We start from the raw sequence: 15,845 nt of genomic DNA on the forward strand, positions 1-15,845 counted from the left end.
AAAAAAAAATTGAGGGCACCCTTGATGAGGGCATTAGAACAGAATAGATAGGCTTTTGTAAGCAATATTCCACATTAGATCACATCTTTGTCATCACTCAATAGAATGAAAGATATAGAAAACAAGATCCTGCTGAGCTTATGACTATGAAAAAGTATCAAATTTGGTAGCATAAGCCAACATCTTTATGCTTGCCTCCAGCAAGGACCCCCATTCAAATGTTCAAATTATACAATATTTCATATCCTCCAAAAAATCATTGTTGTATTCCATCATAGAGAATGAACAATTCTCTCCCTCCTTTACTATCATTGTTCTCATCAGCCGTTTCAACATCCTTCTTTCTTTACACGTAAGAGAAAACTCCCAATGATCAAAAATGCAAGCTACAAGTTTCCAAAAACAATCCATTTTCTTAAGTAGAGATAGTAAATAGAAGTAAGTTTCTACTCCCTTTACTTAAGAACCTGGACAGAGTGATCCTCTTGTGAATCATCCCATTTTTATTAATTTTCTTTTTTAATCTGTATATTTGTCATATATGCCAATACTGAATTGTCATGTACTTTAAGAGCGTGACCAAGTCTAATTTATCTTTAAATCCCCCCCAGCACCTATCACTGTGTCACAAACATGGTAAGTGATTTTTGAATGAATAAATACATGCAAATATATGTATTTATATACATATATGTGAAAAATGCCATTCTAATACCTCATCATGGCATGGAGACAACCTGGGAGTTTCAAAGCCCAATCAATAAGTGACTTAAGCTCTGGCAACTTTTGCCAAAGGCTTTGAGTGTGGGTCAGACAATGGGCTACAATAGCTTTTATCAAAGAACGAGCCTTGGAGAGGTGTAACACAAGAAGGATGGGCACCGCAGGATCCATTTTGGGAGAAGGGGTGGCTCACGAGGACCCTTACAAAATCATAAAGTCATTGTTATTGTTGGACAGAGTATCTGAATTAACGGAATCACAGATCCTTTGAAGTATTAAAAACAAGTCTGAAAAAGAAGAGAGACAAGTATGAATTAGCAGAGTTGGGAAGACCCGTGTTCAAATCTTGCTTCTGAAACATACTCTTTGTGTGACTCTGTGAAAGTCGCTTAATGACTCAGTCGGTGTTCCAGACAACTTTTTTAAGAAGTTGCAGACCAGGTGCTGGTCTACATCAGTAGAGGGAAATTTCTTATCAGAAGTTTCCTGAACCAATGGGGTAACAGATCTGGTCTCCTATAAAAAAGATATTTAAAGTGAATGAATTATTGAATCCATATCGAATCAATCAGTCAGTCAATAACCATTTTAAAGCACCTACACTGTGCCAGGGACTATGCTAAGCACTAGGGATAGAAAAAGAGGCCAAAGACAGTCCCTGCTCTCAAGGAGCTTACAATGTAATGAAGGAGACAACATACAAACAAATAAGTACAAAGCAAGCTATACACAGGATAAATAGGAATGAGTTAAAATTAGGAAGGCACTAGATTAAGAGGGATTGAGACTTTCTGTAAAAGATAGGATTTTAGTCGGATCTTAAAGAAATCCAGGGAAGTCAATAGATGGAGTTGAGGATGTAGAGCATTCTAGGCATAGGAGATAGCTAGAGAAAATGACCACAGTGGAGAGATGAAGTATCTTGTATGTAAAAAGCCAAGAGGCCAGTGTCACTGGATGGAAGAGTGTACAGCAGGAAGAAAGGTGGAAGAAGACTGGAAAGGTAGGAGGGGGTGTGGTTCTGAAGGGCTTCGAATGCCAAATAGAGCATTTTGTATTTGATCCTCGAGGAGAACGGCATCCAATGAAGTTCATTGATTGGGGAGGGTAGCATGTTGGCCCTGCACCTTAGGAAAATCATTTTATTGGCTGAATGGAGGATGGATTGGAGTGAGGAGAGACTTAAGTCAGACCCACCAGCAGGCTGTTGTAGTAATCTACTGTAGCAGCCATGTGATGAGGGCCTACACCCAGAGTGATGGTAATGTCAGAGGATAACCACATTTCACAATCAAATACATAAATACACACACATATACACACATACATACACATATGTGTGTTTACATGTGAGATATATATGTATATATAGATATATATGCTAGGTGGTACAGTGGATAAAGTGCCAGCTTCAGAGTCAGGAGGATGTGAGTTCAAATGTGACCTCATACACTAGCTGTGTGACCCTTGGCAAGTCACTTAACCCTGTTTGTCTCAGTTTCCTCATCTGTAAAATGAGCTGGAAAAGGAAAAGGCAAACCACTCCAGTATCTTTACCAAGAAAACTCCAAATGAGGTCACAAAGAGTCAGATGTAACTAATCTACCAAACAGCAACAACACACACACATATATATATATATACACATACATATATAATATACATACGTGTATGCACATGTATATGTGTATGTCTGTGTATACGTACAGATACATGTGTGTATATATGTGTGTATATATATATATATATATATACACACACACATGTTTTTTAGTTCATGTCTCACTAACCGGATATGCCAGAAAAAAGGAATAGAGGATAAGGGGAGAATGGGAGAGAAAGAGCATACATTGGCAGTAAGTCAGCTGGAGTGACTAATTTTTTGGTATTCTAGACAGCACATGGGACAAATTAACTTCCCAGTCCAAGGATATCCTGTTTTTTGAAGCTACTGTGCTTTGAACCACTTTGTAGCATCTGTTGGAAGTAAAATGTAACCTGTGCCCACTCACTTTTATTTATGGAACACTACTAATCCAGAGCATGAATACACAGTTTTCAGGAAATGCTGAAGCTAATGTACACCCCCCGCCATTTTGGCAGGACAGGCAGGGTGACCAAGTCGGCTGTCCCTAACATAAAAGAAGATAAAGAGGTCTCTTTTTTAGTCGCATTTGTGGGAGAGAAGAGTAGCTGAGCTAAACTCTCCAAAGTTTCCATTAAAACAGCAGAAATTGTCATTAGGCTCCTTGTAAAAGAGAGACGCCACTCCACAAACCTTCGATTTGCTTGTTTTTCTTTTATAATTGAACGCTTCCTTTGCATTTTACATCAAAGAAACCCAAAGCCTTATTTATACTTTCCTCCACAAAAAAAGTAAAAGATTCACCCACTGTGAACAAAGTACAAATAGATTCCACTCTCATGCCAGCTAAAGTCAGTCTGCTCTATAGCTGCTGATGTCATTCTTATGTGTTCTAGAAAGCCAAGCACAATGAAGGATGGACTGTATCCACAGAAAGAACATTTCCAAGGGTTGGAAAATAACAGTAGGTAAGAGCAGTGTCTTCTAAGTTCTCAACACCAAGCCGCTCTAAAGTCTCATCAATGAAAACTGACCTAAATATTAATGGATTTGTCCCTTGGCACATGCCCTAAGGGTGGAGGGAGGGAGCCATGATTTTAAAAAGAGATTACATTTTTTTAAATGCTTTAACTTAAGACCCTTTAAAGCTCAAAGGTATAGAATGAACTAAGGATTATAAATTCAAATAATATAGTGTTTAAGATAATGGAGAATTTTATGAATTGGTCACAATAATCCATGTATTGGAAACCTGATTAATGGTGTTTGCAGAGGCTCTTCTGTAGCTTATTTGGAAAGAATAAAGCAAATGTCTGTTTCTTTCTAGTCAATGAATAAATAGACAGAGGAAAATGAAGACTGAGTTTTTGTTAGATATATAAGCCAATATTTTACATTTCTTGGGTTGATCTGCTTAAGACAAATCTGTATGTCCCCAAATGCACAAATTGAACATAATTTTAAAAAATTTAAGTGTATTTTATTAAAAATGATTTATTATGATTGCTGAAGAAAAAAGGTTGTTAAAGAAAAGGATACAATAAAAAAAGAAAAGGATACAACCAGAATACACAAGGGACTTGTTTTTGTTTTCATTAAACAGCACAATTAAAATGTCTGATGTTTCCAGTACCAGTTGACCATTAAATACGGCATAAAAAAAGTCTTTTAAGTCCATTAATTCACATGTTGAATTTTAAACCTGCCAGATGACTTCATAAATATCTATTTTAATTAACTTTGGTAAGTCAAATAGTAATTCAATTTTTCTGATGTGGATAGAAAGTAAATCTACCCCCTGCTTTAAAATGTACTATGCCTTTTAAAAATTAAGCCTATGTCTACTGTTGGGTTGTGAAGAAGATTCATTAAAGTAACAGTAAACAAGAATTCACTTTTTAATAAAGAAAAAAGGGTCTTCCTATTTACTGATTTAGAACCACCTGATTTTTAAAAATCCATCCTAGAATAATAACTTTTACTTCTATCCAATAAACATTATAGAATTTGACACAACTTGATGCGGTTAATAGACTAAGTTGTGTGGAGAACAAATGGGAGGGCAGATGGCTCAGTGGATAGAGAACTGGCTTCAGAGTCAGAAAAAAACAGCATGTAAGTCTTGCTTCTGACACATGCCGTCTATATGACTACAGCTACCTCTCATGCCCCAAGTGTCAGTGGAAGGAGTTTCTACCTGAAGAAATCACTATTCTGGACAACTCTTCCCAGCCCTCCCATAAACAAAATGTTTGGAAAAGGAGAGTATACAAAGTAACAGCTAGGTGGTGAGTGGATAGAGCTCAGGACCTGAGTTCAAACGTGGCCTCAGACACTTAGTAGCTATGTGACCCTGGGCAAGTCATTTAACCCTATTTGCCTCAGTTTCCTCATCTGTAAAATGACTGGAGTAGGAAATGGCAAACCACTCTAGTGTCTTTGCCAAGAAAACCCCAAATAGGGTCACAAAGAGTGAGACATCACTAAAAATGAACAACAATCCCCCTCCCCAAACAAACTAACACGGAGTACATTTGTAGAGATAGGAAGTAAGCTCTCATCTAGGCATCTTCAATGGTTTTCTAACACTCCAAAGCACCCACTCCAAATATAGGGTAGGGAGGGGGCAGTCGTGAATACCTAGGGAAGGAGGAAGGTGTTTAAGAAGACAGTATTAAAGAGTTCATGTAATAACCCATAGCAGTATTTATTGCGAAACAGCTGCTGTGACAACATTGTGCCCTTGTCATAGGCTCATGAGATCGCAGATCTGGAACTGGAAGTGACCTTGGAGTCTGTGTAATCCAAATTCCTCATTTTACAGATGAGAAAACTGAGGCTGAGAGATTAAGGGATTGGCCTTGACAGGTCCTTTCCAGCTGACTGTATTCCTTCCATGCGAGCTGGCTTTCCCAGCTTCCAGGGTTCTTAAGGCTCTCTCTACACTGCCAGTTGTTGGCTTTGTTCATTCTTCATTCTGGAAGAGGACCGATTACATCACGAGGGCAACGTCTTGACTTGTGCATGACTTGGAGGTAAGTGGGACAGAGTATCACAAAGTCGTCAGCCTCAAGCTCTCCTCCAGAGTCATCAAAGTCCAGCGGCAAGACAAAGGTCAAGACAACTGGCAGCAGCCATGGGCTCGTGTCATTGTCAACCAATTGTATTGAATAGTCACTGCATTCGTGGCTTTGCTGATTTCCAGGTAAAGCAAGTCAAATAGTCTTGACCCTTGAGGAGTGTAAGACAACACTTGATATGAGCAGACTTCTTGTTTCACCAGAATGTGACATGTAGAGGTAGCAGTCAAAAGGACACCAAACTAAACAAGCTTTCAAGAGTTCAATACACTTGGTTAGGACCTGCTGTATTTGGGGAACTGTGCTATACTCTGAGGATACAAAGGGAAAAAATCACCTCCTTCAAGCAGCTTATATCCTACTGTAAGAAATCATGAATAAATGTGCATATGATTGATGTCATTATTTGCTCTTTATATAAAAGGAAACCATGGCCATTTAAAATATAGATTACACATAATTTGAAAAAATAAAATACTATTTAAAAGAAAAAGAGAGTAGCTCTCTTTCCTCTAAAAAAATAAATAAAATACGGATAATACTATCAAGTTGCCATATCAAAGTAGCATAAATCCACATACCCAACTGCCATCCTCTGTCCCTACCCTCCTACAATGAGGGTAAGTCCAAAGTATGAAGATGGTGTAATCCCTCCAAAAAATACATTTTCTTTTTATTATTTAACTTTTTATTTTTCTGGCTTGCTTGGTATTTTGTGTTTAAAGAGGAAAAAAAAAACACTAAGGCTGAGTATAACAGCAACAACAGCTAGCATTTACATAGCATTCTAAGCTTTGCAAAGCACTTTACAAATACTATCTCATTTGATCCTCACAACAACCCCAGGAGGTACATGCTATTATCATCCCCATTTTGTAGATAAGGAAACTGAAGCAGATATGGGTTGAGTGCCTTGCCCAGAGTCACACAACTAAGTGTCTGAGACTAAGCTTGATTCCAACCCATCATTCCAGCCCTTATTATATATTATTCTTTTTCTGGTACTCTACTGTCCAGCCATAGTGGCCATCTTGCTATTCCTCACAGATATTATTTCAACTCTTATCTCAGTGTCTTAGCTCTGGTTGTCTCCTATGCCTGAAATGCTCTCCCTCCTCACCTTTGCCTCTTAGAATCCCTTACTTGCTTCAAAACTCAGCTCAAGCACTATGTTCTATGAACCGCATCAGCCCCAACCCTAGCCCCACCAACTGCTAGCATCCTCCCTCCCTCACTAAGATTATAGACCTCGGGCTAAAAAAAGAGCCCAGAGATCATCTAGTCATTTTGCACTTGCAGAAAGTAAAGCCTCGGGAGGTGAAGTGATTCGCATAAAGTCACGTAGTAAATATCTCAGGCAGACTTGATCCCAGCTTCTCTTACTCTGGAGCTGGTGCCCTTTCTACTGTACCATATGTGTACATGCATGCATCACATACATGCATGCACACATGCACGTGACAGAAGAAAGACTCCTTGAGGGCAAAGACTGTTTGCTTTTTTGTCTTTGGACAAAATATGGAGCCTAGCACAGTGCCTGGTACATAATGGGTGTTTAATAATAACTGACATTTATATAGAGCTTTAAGGTTTGCGAAGCACTGTGCCCATGTTATCCCATTTAGTACTCGTGATATTACTCTGAAGTAAATGTTTCTATTATCCCCATTTTACAGATGAAGAAAACAAGGCTGAGAGCTATTAAATGAGGCAAGAGGCAGGATTGGTAGTTAGGTCTTCCTGACTCAGTGTTCAGCACTCTTACCCACTGAGCTGTCTAGTCACCATCATCATCATCATCATCATCATCATCACCATCATCAAAATAATTCATTGATTTAAAACTAGTTAAAATGAGAAAATGACACTGCTAAAAATCTCTAATCCCAAAGGTAAAAAGGACCATAAGTTTATTTGCCTAGTCTTCTGTGATTTTTAAGTTTTTTTAAATGAGTTTTTTACTTCTCATCCTTTTTTATCTATATCTTTTTCAGCTTGTGTCTTTTGTATTTGTTTATCATTTTAATTTAGTTTACATTAGTTCTGCAGTTGGGCTGTTTCATTTTTTTCAGATTTTTGGGGGGGAGGGGAGAAAGAAAGTAAAAGATTGAAAAAGGACAGCAGGGGTAAGAAAGCTAGAGTCTATCCCAAAGTTTTCTTATCCCAGTGCAGATGCTATATAAAAGGTTATCTGTATGCCTAGTCCAGTGAACCCAACACTCCCTCCGCTTTTGGATGGAAATCTGGGCTTGAAGCATGACTGTTCCACCCATGTGCTGACACATATGGAAAAGATAAAAAAAAATCGCCACTCTAAACCTCTCAAATTCCTTTTATTTCTAGTTATTTGTTGAAGTAGTTCTTCCATTAACCTGGTTTCATCTCCTGCCTATGTAACATACATGAGCAAAATGTTCTTGTGATCTGTGAGAACAGAAGGGACAGAAAAAGACAGAAACCTGCACTGCGGGTTTAGTCCATACACATAGAGTATTTTTTCTTAGTGGTAACTTGGGGGAGGGAATGGGTAGAGCGAAGGGAGGAGGGGTACCTAGAACACTCAGGTTTTTGTTTTTCTTAAAGCTAAATTGGTTGTCTTTCAATGCAAGCCAAAAATGTAAACACTGAGAAGTGAAAACATCCTGTGGGAGAAAAAGGGAAAGCCTTGAATTAGAATTCCCCTTAACAAGTTTCTTAGGGAAAAAAAAGAAAAGAAAAGAAAAGAGTCTTCAACCTGGGCTGTGCCAAATGTAGCTTTAATGAGTTCCACTAGAATTCTGAAGAAAAGTGGGCAATGCTTATAGAAGGTATGAGCTGAGAGAGGCCTGGTCTCTAAATAATAAAAAATTAATTCTGATTTCCTACTTCATAGCTAGCTAAGCTGTTACAGGGTCACAAATCAAGAGGGACCAAAGAATATCATTGCACCTTGGAGAATTATTATAGGTACAGAAAGCAGTTTCCCCATTTCTCCCTCTTGTTGGGAAGGCCAACTTGTAAGGAATAAGCTGATCATTCAAAACATACTTTGACTTTCTATTCTCTACACTGAAATGTAGGATGCAGCTCAGCTGTGCCCTTTACACTCACTTTGAGCCAGTGGTCCTATAGACACAATCAATTTGTCCTATAGACACAATTCATTTGTAGCCTTGCTACATTGGTTACCTGTGGAATGGAAAGAAGAACTCTACTAGGGTTGTTAGTCCTTTTTTTTGTGTCGTGGACCCCTTTGACCATCTGCTGAAGTCTATGGACCTTTTCTCAGAATAATGTTTTAAAATGCGTAAAGTAAAATACATAGGTCAATAGAAATGAATTATATTGAAATATAGTTATCAAAACATTTAAAAAAAAAGTTCACAGAGCCTAGGTTAAGAACCCCTCCTATATACCAACCCCAAAATTCATTTCAAAGGGGATAAAACCTTTTGTTCCTCATGTATAGAGAAGGTGAAACATGCAACCACCCTTGAGAGGCAATTACTAGAGTGTAGATTACTGTTATTATGTTCAATTTGATTCAACAAACATTTATTAGATGATTAGTTTGTGCAAGGTGCTTAGGACGCAGACAAAAATAAAGCAATCCTTACCTTCTAGAGGCTTACATTCTTCTGGAGTTTCCAATATTCTTCTTTGAGAGTATGGTTTTTATTGCACTAAATGGTGTGGGGGTGGGGGGAGGGAGGGTGCTTATGAAGATACTGTTCACCCTTGGGGAAACGAGATGCCAAAGAGGGAAGAAAATGGTTTGAAACTTTTGAAAGAGGAGGTAGAGGGTTGAAAAGAACCTCTGCCCACTTCACAATATTGCTGAAGATCAGTATTGTGTCCTAGGCAACCACACTTTGTCTGCCTTTAATCCCATCTCTATTTGAGTAGTAATATGACTCATATATGAGTGGGCAATCCAGTTACATTTTGGGTGAGCTTCTTCATCACCATTTTAGAGCTAGAAGGTTCTTCTAGGACAGAATCTTATGGAATCCCTGATGTTGTTTGTCCTTTTTTTTTGTCCTTTGTTTTCAAGAGGACCAGTGACATCACAGGGTGATAAACATCAGGATGATGTCTTGTTTGTGAATCGGATTTAAGTGAGGCAGAATTGCACACAATCATTAGCTTCACTCTCTCTTACAGTCTTCAAAGTCCAGTATCAAGACAAAAGTCAAGATGACTGGCAATGGCCCAGGATGCAGTGAATGACCTTGGCATCTTCAATGTCTGACCAAGCGCTGAGTGCTACACAACACCTGCTTCAGCTGCCTTCACGGCCATTGGAACAAATTGTTTTCATCTCCCCATTCTGCTGGGGGAAGTCTTCACGTGCTTGGGGTAAACACCCGGCTAACTCACCAAGGCGTTTGAAGACCATCAGTTACCCTAACCTGATTTAGCCCATCTGCCAAGACAGGTTACAGGGTGTGGCTCCTACACACACTACAGCTTCATGGAGCCATAGGTAAAAATTGGGTGAATCAGAAGGACACCAAAGGTGGCTGAGCAGCCCTGAAAAGGGCTTGGCAAGCCCTCACCCCAGAGACGCTAGTCCTTCCTGAACACCCTATACACACGTGATATAGAATCTCTCTTAGGAGGTACAAAGGGGACATGACTATGGTGCAGAAGAAAGAGTTGGAGATAGGCTCAGAGGTAGAATTCTGCCTTCTCTCCACTGGTCCAGGTTGTCCTCTTACAATTACCAATTAGATGCCTTGTTTGCTATTGGTTCAGCCTCTCTGATGACATGGTCAATGGGGAGTGGAAAGATTTAGCACATTACCAATAAAGATTTGCATACAAAGTATTGGATAAAAGATGTCATTCAGGAAAGGTATGATTGGGCAAGGAGGTGAGCCGATCAGGTAGCTAGAGTGAGGATAAGAGACAGCCCAAGTGGTATCCATACATATGTGTATAGATGTGTATTTATACACACACACACACACACACACACACACACACACACATATACTGATATCCATGCAATGTAGAGAAAAAGAAATCTTAATTTGGGCTCTGATCCCGGCTCGACTATTTGTTATCTCTGTAGTCTGGGGCAAATCACCTTAACTCCCTAGTACTCAGTTTCCTAATCTGTAAAATGAGGTGGATGACTAGATGATCATTAAGGTTCATTTCGGTTCTGAATTCTCTGATCCTAGCACTGAGACCTGAAGGAAAACCTTCCACACATTAGGCAACTTCTCTTTGGTAGATTTGTGAGAAAACATGGGCAAATATCACATAGAGTAAGAAGAGGATATGGATGGGTAATTATGTGTACTATTGGAGGAAATATCCACATGGATCAAATCACTGGTCCATGGAAGCATTGAATGCAGTTATAATTGTCCTAGTCATATGACTATATACCTAATAATTTGTTGCATTTTAGCTAGGTGACACAGATAGAGTTCTGGGTCTGGAGTCAGGAAGACTCAAGTTCAAATCCAGCCTCAGACACTTACTGTGTCAATCTGGACAAATCATTTAAACTTCTGTTTGCCTCAGTTTCCTCAGTTATAAAGTGGGGATAAGAATAGTTCCTACCTCTCAGCATTGTTGTGACTATCAAATAAAATAATATTTTTAAAGCACTTAGCACAGTGCCTGGCACATAGGAAGCACTATGTAAAGGTTAGCTATTATTATTTAGCAGACTTTACAAATATGTACATTTATATGTGTATACACACACACACACACATATATACAATATATACCAATGAACAATTGCATATTGAAGATTTGAAACACTCACTGTTCATTCCATTTGATGTAGGCAGATAACAGTCTCTTTACCCTTTTCTTCAAGACTACAAAGCTCTCAAAGCATATGCATCAGTGTAGCTAGGAAAGAAAGTAAAACATGTCTTGATGTTACTATTTTAATCATATGTAAAATTGACATGAGAGTACATTTTGGCTCTCAGTCTGCCTAAATCTATGGGTAGAGATAGGGACTGGCGCTGGACCTAGGATTTTTTGGCAAAGAAAAATCCTTGGCTGAGGTAGCATCCTCTCCCAAAACTTGTCAGCATCTTTTCTGCAACTTATAGGGCAGCTAGGTGGCTTAGTTGATAGAGCATCAGCTCTGGAATCAAGAAGACCTGAGTTCAAATATGGCCTCAGACTAGCTGTGTGACCCTGGGCAAGTCGCTTAACCCCATTTGCCTCAGTTTCCTCTGGAGAAAGAAATGGCAAACCACTCTAGTATCTTTGCCAAAAAGAAACCCCAACTGGGATCATGAAGAGTCAGACATTACTGAACAACAACAACGTCTCAGACAGTTGCCTGGACCGCTGAGAGGCTATGACTTGCCCAGGGTCACACAGATAGGGTATGTCAGAGGCAGGGCTTAAACTCAGATTTTCTTGGCTTCAAAGCTAGCTCTTTATCCACTACACCATGTTACTGCTCTAAATTGATAGAATAAATGTGATAAACAAGAGTTGATGGTTCTGGTCTAAATACTACCCAGAACTGACTCGCTGTAAAAGAAGAGGTTGGACACTTTTGGCTTAATATCACAAATCATTAAGTAAAGTCACCTCATATTATAAATATTTAGCTGTTCATTCCATCTTTGTCTTTATGGCTTTATTATTTATTATAATAAATATCTCGTTGTCGGGACAGCTTTCTCTCTGTTCATTTATCAAAGCATCGCTCTTCGGGATGAGCAAGAGATGGTTTTGTAATAATCTCCAAGATTCATCCCAACTTCAACATTCTAATGTTCTGAGATTTGGTGAGATGTTTTTTCCTCTACCCTGATCCTCATTCTATTGGGAATGCCTTCTCTTTTTACCTCTCTGTATGTCTAAATTCCCCTCATCTTCAATGGCCAAATCCTAACTTCCTCACAAAACCAGGGATAACTACTCTAGTCCATGCTGCTGTTTTCCTTTTCTGAACTCCTTTAGAACTCATTGTCTTACTCATTTTTGTTATTTCATCATATATCATTCATAAACCAGCCAGGTCTTTGTTCAGGCTGTGCCCCATTGCTCAGAATGCTTAGAATGCACTTCTTCCTTGTCTCTAACTTTTAGAATTTTTTGTTTCCTCCAATGTCATCAGATCAGATGTCACCTTCTGAATCTACAGAAAGCTTTTCTAGATTTTCTCTTCCCTCCCCACCTCACCCTATGCCAAGTTGTTAGTTTTCTTTCCCTTCTCCTAGTATCTTATATTTAGTCATCTGTGGGCATGTTACATCTCCAGAAAAAAAAATTTAAGGTCTTGAATGGTTTGGGGGCTGTTTTATATTTGTCTTTGTAGTTAGCATCTAGTACAGAGTCTTGCACACAGTAGTCATTTAATAAGTGTTTATCACATTTAATTGGATGCTGTCTTACATTACAATTTGACTATTTCATTTGCATGCATCTTGTGAGCCCGACAACATGACACCAACTTTAAAGGTGGGTTCTAGGTCTCATTTTTTTTTCTGTATTCTAGAGTCTAGCACATGATACCCAGTAAATGTTTGATCTATCCACTTTCTGCCCCCTCCTATCCTCTATGCTAATACCTTCCTTCTGAGACTATACATTGTATATAGCTTATATGGACATAGTGGAGTGCCTGTTGTCTCTTCCGTAGGAATGTGAGCTCCTTGAGGGAAGGGACAATGTTTTATCCCTTCTTTGTATCCCCAGTACTTACACAGGGTTTGGCACATAGTAGGTACTTAATAGATGTATGATGACTGATAAACTGAATGATTGAACAATCATCTTTTTTTTTCTCTTCAAGTAATCAGGGAGATAAATACATCCAAATATGATTAAATAAGTTAATACGTGTGAAGCATTTTGCAAATTTTAACATGCTATATAAACACTAGCTATTTATAATAAATTTAATTTATTATTAATTATTTATTTTAAATAACTTATTTATTAAGGGAAATGGGAAGGAAATTAACTAAATTTAATATAAATAAAATATATTTTAATTTATTCTACAATAATAAAATTATATTCTTTATATAATAATAAAACTGTTATATAAGTGCTAGCTATTAATTATAATAATAAAGCTCTATATTCTTTTTACATTCCATAATAAATTATCTAATAATAAAGAACTGTATTTTTATATAATAATAAAGTGCCATATAAATGTTAGCTAACGATCTGGCCTCCTGCCTTATCATTCCACCCAATCTGCTCTCTCCAAGGTTACCAATGATCTCTTTCTTAGTTGCCAAATCCAATAGTCTTTTCTCAATATTAATGCTCCTTAACCTCTCTGCAGCCTTTGACACTGTTGCTCACTCTCTCCAACTTGATACTCTCTTCTATCTTAGTTCTGGGGACACGACTCTCCCCTGGTTTTCCTTCTACCTATCTGATCTCTCCTTCTCTGTTTTCTTTGCTGGATCCCCATGAGATCACACCCTCTTACCATACCTGTCCCTTGGGGTTCCGTCCTCTTCTCTTCTCCCTCTATGTTACATCACTTGGTGATTTCATCAGCTCCCATGGGTTTAATGACTGTCTCTCTGCTGGTGATTTTCCTGCCCCTATCTCTCTACCAATCTCACATCTTCAACTTCCTTTCAGACATCTTGAACTTAATGTCCGGTAGACATCTTGAACACCATATTTCTAAAAGAGGCCTCATTATCTTTTCCCCTAACCTCTCCCCCACCCCTACTTTTACTATTACTGTAGAGGGCAGTGTCGTCCCCCCAGTCCCTGAGGCTCCCAACCTAGGAATCATCTTGGATTCCTCACTGTCTCTCCCCCCCACATATCCAGTCTGTGATTCCACTTTTGCCACATCTCTCCCATATGCTCCCTTCTCTTCTCTGACACTGCCACCACCCCAGCGCAGGCCTTCATCACCTCAGGCCTGAATTATTGAAATAGCCTGCTGGCAGTGGCTGCTCACCCTGCTCCTATCCATCGTCTCTTCAGCCATTAGTGATTGAAACAGGTCTGGCACGTCATCTCGCCCCTCCCCCTACTCAATAAACTCCAGTGGCTTCCTATTGCCTCCAGGAGCAAATTCAAAATGCTTGCTTTGGCATTCAAAGCCCTTCATAACTGAGCCCCCTCCCACTTTTACAGTCTCTTGACACCTTACTCCCCCCGCATATACCCATTGATCTAGTGACCCTGGCTTCCTGGCTTTTCCACAAATAAGACACTATCTCTCAGTTCTAGGTTTTTTCTCTGGCTGTCCTCCATGCTTGTAATGGTCTCCCTTCTCCGCTCCAACTACTGACCTCCTTAGCTTCCTTTAAGTCCCAATTTATATCCCATCTTCTACATAAAGCCTTCCCCAACCCCTCTTAAAAATCATCCCAGTGATTCCTTCTTTTACTTATTTCCTACTTATCCTATATATAGCTTGCTTCATATGTATTTGTTTGCTTGTTGATTCCCCAATTGGACTGTAAGTTCCTGGAGGGCAGGGACTGTCTTTTGCCTCCTTCTGTATCCCTAGTGCTTAGTGTAGTGCCTGACACATAGTAGGTGCTTAATAAATGTTTATTGATTGACTGATGATGATGATGATGATGATGATGATAAAAAAGGAGGAGGAAAAGAAAGGAGGAGGAAGAAAAGGAAGAAGGAGGAGAAAGAGGAGGAGACCCAAATAATCCTGTTATAATACATAATGGCTCTTTGAGAGCAATCAGAACTTGACAAGTAGGAAGTCATTCCCCAAATCACAGTCACTTTATTTTCCCTTGTTCTATAATCCTGGGCAATGCAAGAAAAAGGTCAGCCTGAAAGTAGTAGAAGCTTGGTATGTAAAGTAAATGGATAAATACATGATAAGGAAAGCAAATGAGTGTATTCACTGTCAAATTCTAAATGGCAAGAAAGCCTCGAAGGAAGCAGTTTAACTTCCTGACAAACCTGTCACCTCCATCCTAGACAGCAGAGCCTGTCAGAGGCAGAGAAGTTCCATGTCACTTCTGAAATAGCTCTGTGTCTGACATCCAGTATTTGTTTCAAGGCTCATCCTCAAGGCTGAAAAGAGAACCGAGTGACGGGTAATTCCGGGGAATCTAGCCAAAGCACTTTGTCGTTGGCAATGTACAAAAATTCCTTTATTAAACAGCAGAGACTGTACAGGTTCTCACCTATGAAAGACAGTCAGTGTCACTGGGCCTTTTTTTTTTTTGGTGGGAAGTAAAACAAATTTGAAAACCTCGTTTGAATATTGTTTCATATAATTTGGGGGAATGCTCACAGCCGACACATTTCCTGTCAGTGGGCAGAGTAAATTCTCTTTCATGGCATGCAGATTTTCCCTGGCTACATCTGTCTATCCTTTGCTATTTGATCATGCTGAGGAGGAAGTCAGGATTGCCATACTAAAAAATATGCCTGCCAAAGTATTCTCGACGGCTGAACTGCTGATGAGCTGGGAAAAATAGCATGCTTTGGGAGTGAAGTGTTCACCAGAGAGGAGGACGCAAACC

General features: G+C 39.1%; 1 long non-coding RNA gene across 1 annotated transcript in view; it reads right to left on the reverse strand.

Annotated features, from left to right (window-relative positions):
* Positions 1 to 709: 709 nt before the first annotated feature.
* LOC114032513 overlaps positions 710 to 15,845 on the reverse strand; it is a 28,824-nt gene continuing 13,688 nt past the window's right edge. The window contains exons 2-3 of the long non-coding RNA XR_003567846.1: positions 11,156 to 11,244; positions 710 to 1,010 (exon numbers count right to left, since the gene is read on the reverse strand). This is a non-coding gene — a long non-coding RNA (uncharacterized LOC114032513). The remainder of the gene's footprint in view (positions 1,011 to 11,155; positions 11,245 to 15,845) is intronic.

The sequence above is a fragment of the Vombatus ursinus genome, unplaced genomic scaffold, assembly GCF_900497805.2.
Source record: "Vombatus ursinus unplaced genomic scaffold, bare-nosed wombat genome assembly UNPS02005459.1, whole genome shotgun sequence".
NCBI classification, from domain to species: Eukaryota; Metazoa; Chordata; class Mammalia; order Diprotodontia; family Vombatidae; genus Vombatus; species Vombatus ursinus.